Raw genomic sequence first — 7,183 nt, 5'->3', positions numbered from 1 at the left:
TAAATCTGTAAATTATGATGCTGTGCATATTAGGGTAATTCTCATGCCAATCAAATAATATATTTCTTTACTCCTCACCCTGCAAAAGCATCTCTTTAGTATCGTAGCATTTTACTTCTGAGATGAAATTTTATCAGCTTAACATATTTTTTTCTTTAATTCTCCCTTGTTATGTCTTGCTAGATGCCCGAAAAGAACAAAGCTGGAACACTAAAGGCCCATCATGACATTTATCTAGGTCTCTGGGATAAAAGGAAAGTTGGGGGTGGAGCCCGTCTACAATTAATCATGGATGGTGATGTCTTTATTGGCTACTGACCTTGCAATGAGTTGCATGAGTTATAAGAAGGTTCTCTGTTACTCCAATCCCTATTTTCTTGAAGGAGGATATAAATCACTTGAGCCTCATGAATTTCTCATATTTACAAAGTATACTTCCAAATTTTCCACAGAGGATGCAGTGTAACCACTTATTTTTCCAATTTAAAAAAAAATAATTTTTCAGCTTGTTCAGATGTCACATAAGGAGGCTAATGATTGAGATGATCTGGCTGAGAGTGACCCGAGGATCCAAGGTGGATGTCAGCACGAAGCCTAGAGAGAAGCAGATAGTTTCCATCATCCTTATTTTGAGGTTGTTTGCATTACTTCTTCTCTAACCTTATGCTCGAAGCAACAATCATGGTAGATTGCCTTATTCTGTTCCATTAAGAACTGAAGCATGTAATAAATCAAATTCCATAGTGACATATCTTGCTTCAGTGGCATGATAAGTTGGTTTTTGGCTGAAATTCACATGAAGAATATCTGAATTTTGTAAAGATACTTCTCCACATCCCCTTGAAACTTAAACTTAAAATTTAAGTATTATATGGTACCTGGAAAAATTAATGAAAAAAAAGAAGAGAGGGGGAGTGCATCCTTCAGAAATAGCCAAAGATTTCAGTGGGCAAATACCACAGTATAAATTTTAAATAAATTTTTCTTTCTATATATAATTATACATATATTCAGCCTTGCTTTTAAAGACTCTCCTTATTAAATGTAGATGTCCAAAACCACTGCACAGTAACACACTACACTCTACCATGTAGAAAAATATAACTTTACTGAGATAGAATTTTTCTTAAAAAAATTCTAGTTTTGTCTCATTAAGTCTAGGAAAAACCTATGCTGACAAAGATGACCTATTAGAGAACTGCTAACCAAATTTCAAAATTTTAAGCTGCAAAAAGGAATCTAGTTACAGACTAACATAAGAGTCATATGTTGAAATATATAGTATTAAAATATTTGGACATTAAGGAGATATTTCTCAATATTTACCCTCAACGATTGCTATTTTGACATATCCAGAGGCACAAGAGTGTATAGCATATCATTTCTGCTCCTAATGGTTCATTTACCCATGGGCAAGATAAAGACACTTGTAAATACAACTAGGATTCAAGGCAGGCTAAGAAGAGTGCATTATGATTGGAATAAACCATGATTTAGTAATTGAGAGCATACCCTTTTATTTTAATAATAATACATTTTCATGATATATAAAACATCTGGCCCTGGTTTTAAAGAGGAGTGGTAATTGGATATGCAGAGACTGTGAGACTTGCCAGGTAGTAATGACAGCAGGAACAAACCACAGAGAAAGCAGAAGTAATAGTAATATCTGATATCTAAGCTATGCTTACTGTATGCTGGGCACCACTATAAGCATTTACATGAGTTCATTCATTTTATTTTCACAAAAGCCCTAGGAGCTGGAACTATTATTTTCATCTCCGTTCAATAGATGAGCAACTGGAGCACGGAGTGTGTAAGTAATTTGCCTAAGTGAGTGAGTGTTGAGTTTGGTATTCAAATTCAGTCTGATTCACATCCAGGCTATTTTCAGCGTTCAGCGGACCAATCAGAATTTGAGAAACTAAAGGGATAAAACCAAAAAATACATATTGTAGGGGATCTCAGACAAAGAGGAGTCACTGATTGTTTCTGAGCTGAGAAATGACTAAAGTCTTCAGAAAGACACCTGATATCAACATGTATATTAGACTTGGAAGATAAGCGTTGTAATCAAATGGGCTGCATAAGAAGCTATTGCAATAATCTAAGACATAGAAATGGGAAGGTCCAATTGCGAAGAAAAAAATGCTAGAATGCATTCCAATCTTTTTTTCTCAGTTGAAAATGATATTTACCTCCCTCTACCACTCCTGGATTATGTAGACTATTTAGTCTTACTTTCTTAGTGAGTTAAGTTGCTTTCTCAGAGGAAATTATAAACCTATGGAGATTATTACTTAATTCCATAAAATGAATAATACTACAGCCATGCATGCCTAGTGCCCTGAAGGAATTAACACATCTTTGAAGAACTAACTGACCTGTATGCAATAAAATCAAAACTTACTAACACATAAACCTTCTGGGTAAATATTTTGTCCAATATTTTTAGATTGCTTACATTTTTAAAATTTCACAAGAACAATTTATTATTGATTGATACCCAGTAAATATGACATTTTAATGGCAATGGATATTATATTTTTTCTTTACTATAAAAATTAAAGTCCTAATGATTTCTGTGAAATTCTTTCTCTAACATGATGTTTAAAAGGGATTCTTCTCTAACTAAAAAGTTTTTACGTAAATTTTCTTTTAAATTTTTTTCTGCATTTTAAAAAGAAAGCAGGATTTCACTTGGTTTGTTTCAGTGCCATCTGTGTTATCAACAAAGAAAAGCTAGCACAAGCTTAAAACAATGTAAGGGAAAAACTATGTAAAATTAAGCTAAAACTGTCAAAATGAGGCTGCTAAATTTCACAGAGATCAAATTCCAGTACACTGAAAATGTTTCTTGGGGATGCCTAGAATTTCTCACCTCATTAGGTGTGAAAAAACATAAATTGAGCCCTGGTTTAATTTTTTTTCAAAATTTTGTCTATGAAGAGAACAGTTGGGGAAACAAAGCTCTCCATAGTTTTCGGTCTTGTATTTGGAGGAGTGAGGAAAATGATTGAAGGCTGCACCCTTTATAAATTCTGGGCACTTGCTCAGTGATTGTTTTTGAATCTTCAAGTCATTTATGAAATAATTAATTCAGTCCCACATTTCCATTTTTTTCTAGAACACAAAATAAGCACTCTCTTTATAAAAGAAAATGGAGGGAGATTGAGAGTCAAAATATCTGGTCAAGTATAATATGCCAAGACCAATTCCAAGGTCCAAAACTCATGTTTTCTGAGTCAAACTATTCAGCTCTAGATACTGCATTTCTTAAAAGTCCCCATGTCTAAATTTCAGGAATACCTGTCTGCCTGCCAGACATCTAGGTGGGATTTAGCTCTACGTGCATATTAATACATTCAATTTATAAAAGTTGAAAACTCTGACTCATTGCCCATCAAGTTAAATCATAAATTCAAGATTTTTAAGTACTTAATCTGTACCATGTAATGAGATTTATATTACAAATCGAAAAAGGAAGCATCCTTACGATACAGTCCAAAATAAAACTACCTAGCATAAGTGTGAATGTGTGCCTCCAAACTGTTTATTTTCTACACATTTTCCCCCAGTGTCTATAAATAGAACAGCTTTTATTATCCCTTAATCCTGTACCACAAAAATATGACTGTCCTGCAAGGCATGTAAAATTCTACATCATGCCACTAAAATTGGGCATCTTTTTATAATAATGTTTAAGAGCATTCTGTATTCTCTACAGTTTAACTCAAATATTTCTCTTTTCTTACCAGAAAAGTAGAGACCACTGAACACACACCCACATTTGATACATAAAACAGTCATACATTTCCATGGCAACTTGTACTTTTTACTGCTAAAAGTGAAACATAGTTCAAAAGTGAGTAATACAAAAGGTCATTTCATCTTCCAATATCCAAAATATTTTTACACTCTACTTCCTACACACTCTCACCCTCAAAAGAAAAGGACTTGGAAGATTGGAATAATAAAGAGTAATTATAATAGAGTTTAATGAAGTTTGAAACTATGGTATTTTATATTAGCAAATGTGTTATAATTAACTCTGGTAAATGATACCAAAATGAATATTTTAGCCTTCATGATTCCAGGCAAAAACCTGGAGGGAGAAATCATTGTAATCATACTATCTTTTATAAAATAAAGGGGAGGAATAAATCTCTGTTATTACACTAAAACACAGTTTCTAATGTATTTTGTTGGGGGTAGGGGGAACCTGCCAAGGAGGGGCTATCTCAGTAACAGTGTTTATAGAGAAATGGTAACTTCCAGCCAATGAGGTTAATGCTGATAGATAATGTCCTACGGATATTTTAGAAGACAGTATTGATCCATTGTCTGCTTACTTAACTAGAGGATAATAGGCTGGTTTCACTGGGAGGTTGAAATACTTAGAATTTGTATCTTTTTTCTAAATAAAAGGAATCGACTTTTATTAACTGGAGAACAGAATAAGACGAAAAAGGATGGAGGATGACACACGTTTATTGCCACCCTGGCAACTAACAATGAGAATTTAAAACTTAGTACATTATTGATAACATACTAGAATTTGCAAAAGAGTACAAAAGACATCTTGTCCTCTCTGAGCTTATACTATGCATAAGGAAGTACAAAACCAAGACTATAGAATACTTATGATGTATTTCATCCTCATGAATGGGAGCCGTTTCCCAATGTCAGTTAAGCAAATGTTCCTACCTCCGTTAGGATTCTCAGATGGAAGGGGTTTACGAAACCTGGGATCTTAATGAACAGGGCAAGAACAGTAACATTTAATTTTCATTTCACAGGTCTAATAGAAAAATGCAATGTTGAGACCAGAAACTGGAAACACATCATGTCTTTTTTTTTTGCTTGCTCTAAAACTGTGTGTGTGTGTGTGTGTGTGTGTGTGTGTTGAATATGCCCTTTATCAGAAATATTCATCTTCTTCTTGATATTTTGAGGCTCTTCCTCCACAAGATATTTTTGTGCAAGGGAAATTGTCATTTAAACATACAATGTAGTACTTTTCTGTTTAGGCAAGTAGAGTTTAAGTACATTTTCTTAAAGCATCTCAGTAAATGTTGACTGACAAAATACCACAAGTAAGGACATCTTGCCTCAATTTTTTTGGTTTGGACCTACACACACATCCTGTTGAGATGTCTTTGATTCCCCTACTTATCTAATTGATAGCTTACCAGGCCTCTCCACTCAATTCTATCTGCAGATTAACAAGGCCTCCCTGTGCTTGGAGAAACAGTGAATAAGACAGTGAGTTTTAGCAGCAAAAGGCATAGGACTCCTTCCTTGGGTTTATATGTGTATGAGTTTGATGGGCAGCCAGTTATGAGGGCACCTCCTATAAATCCAGTCACCATTTTCCCATTTCACCCACAACACTTTCATGGCAAATTGCCAAGTACACTCTATGACACTTTATCTCCCAATCTAGCAAAACTATCACGAAGGAAATGGGATTAGCATAGTTTTTTAATTCACACTGACTGCTACTGTCACTTCCTTTGTTCACTATCCTAGAATACTAGGGACTATAGATTTGCAAATTAAAAAACATATCATTTTCTTTTTCTAAAATTACAACAATTTTTTGTCTATAATCTTCTAACTTCTTATTCTCTTAAAGATCGTTGACAGTAACATTGAGAACACTTCTAAAATTTCTTTAGACCTCAGAAAATAATGGTGCTTACCTGAAACCAGAACAGATGATGCAAGAATGCAGAAACATTTCACCCTCAAAGTGCTACCACCAGAAGCTCTGTCATATTATACGGCAAGGCTTTCTCTCAAGCCCATCTAATAAGTTTATGACTTAAAACCTATTACAGGAAAGATATGTAATCACTGCCCTCCTGGAGCTCTCCTCTCTGCTCGATTCAGCTTCTTTCTCTTTCTCTCTTTCATGTCTGTGGAGGACGGTCATAATAAGTCATGTTGGCATGCCTCATAACCCTAAGGTTAATTTGCAGACACAGAAACAGAATTGCTTCCAGGTGTACGAGCCTGGACAATTCCTAGTTGAACATGTTAACATGTCTCAGGAAAGAAAATACAAAACATGAAAGTGGGAGTAAGTTGGCAGCCTCAGTTGTTGAGGAAAAGGAGTGACAGAGATGAACGTTAGTCCCACCCACCTAGGAGCTGCCCAGAGCACAGAAAAATTTCACCACTTGGACTTAATCACCATGGTTCCTTTGGGATTATCATCCATACAGGTGTCTCAGCTAAAAAAATTTAAGACCAACTTGTCATTGGTTTTTATTTCATACCCATCAGAACAAATTTTGATATTCCTTTCCAAATAGTTTCTCTATTGAGAGAAGTACATTTTGGTAATCTCTATCTATCTATCTATCGACCTATCGATCTGTTTATTTCCAGGTTGAGCTATTTCACCAAATCAAGTTCTCAGTATTGAGTATTTAACCTATACCATGCACAGGTCTAAATGTTAGATCTGAATTAGTTAAATCCTCACAGCAATCCTATGAAGTAGTTACAGCCACATCTTTTTGGCCCTTCCTGTTAATATTTTGAAAACCCAAACATCACTCTTTTAAGCAGAAAGTTCAGTCTCTTCTTTGCAGCCTCCTTGGTCTCTGACTGTCCAATCATCCTGAGCCACATTGGGCCTAAAGCAGCCAACCCATTTGCTAAACTCCTCAACAAAAAGGAGATGGAGAATCTGTTCAGTTCACTACTGTTGCTATTTCCACATGCACCATTGTTAAAAACTGTTCTTGGACAGTCTACCAGATACTCTTCCATGACTGCTCTGGGCCTCAAGCTATGCCAAGTTTACATTCATATATGCAGTCGTTTTCCTGTAAGCACAATATAATGCCAGGCGTTCTTAGTCCTAATGAACCCCAGCCCCACCACACAGGTATAGGTTCACCCTCCTTCTCAGTACTTAGAAGTTTGGATTATGCGTAGGTCACTAGATTAAACGTCCCTTTTGAAGCTATTGATGTCTTCTCCTACCTACAGCTTGAATCTTAGCCACCCAAGTCCACCTTAATGGATTTTCCTAGCTTTTAACCCCAGAGATCAGCAATTTGAGGGTTCAATCTCTTATTCTCCAAAAGGTTCTTGTACACCACTTGCAGTTTTTTTCCTTCCCCATATTTAACATATCAAGTGGTGTTCTGTAGGGCTTTCCTTATGG

The 7,183-nt window shown here is 35.4% G+C and overlaps 1 long non-coding RNA gene across 2 annotated transcripts; it reads right to left on the bottom strand.

Annotated features, from left to right (window-relative positions):
- Positions 1-502: 502 nt before the first annotated feature.
- On the bottom strand, positions 503-6,887 carry LOC129463598 (uncharacterized). 2 transcript variants are annotated; one of them, XR_008651235.2, is made up of 3 exons: positions 6,769-6,887; positions 5,706-5,921; positions 503-594 (listed from the first exon to the last, which is right to left on the bottom strand). It is a non-coding gene; the product is annotated as an uncharacterized lncRNA (long non-coding RNA). The 2 variants fall into 2 exon arrangements; XR_010115926.1 differs by lacking the exon at positions 503-594 and adding an exon at positions 1,566-1,924.
- Between the last annotated feature and the right edge of the window lie 296 nt (positions 6,888-7,183).

Source organism: Symphalangus syndactylus, chromosome 15 (assembly GCF_028878055.3).
Source record: "Symphalangus syndactylus isolate Jambi chromosome 15, NHGRI_mSymSyn1-v2.1_pri, whole genome shotgun sequence".
Classification (NCBI taxonomy): domain Eukaryota; kingdom Metazoa; phylum Chordata; class Mammalia; order Primates; family Hylobatidae; genus Symphalangus; species Symphalangus syndactylus.
Note: the sequence above shows the minus strand (reverse complement) of the source record. Positions and strands in the feature narration are given on the sequence as shown.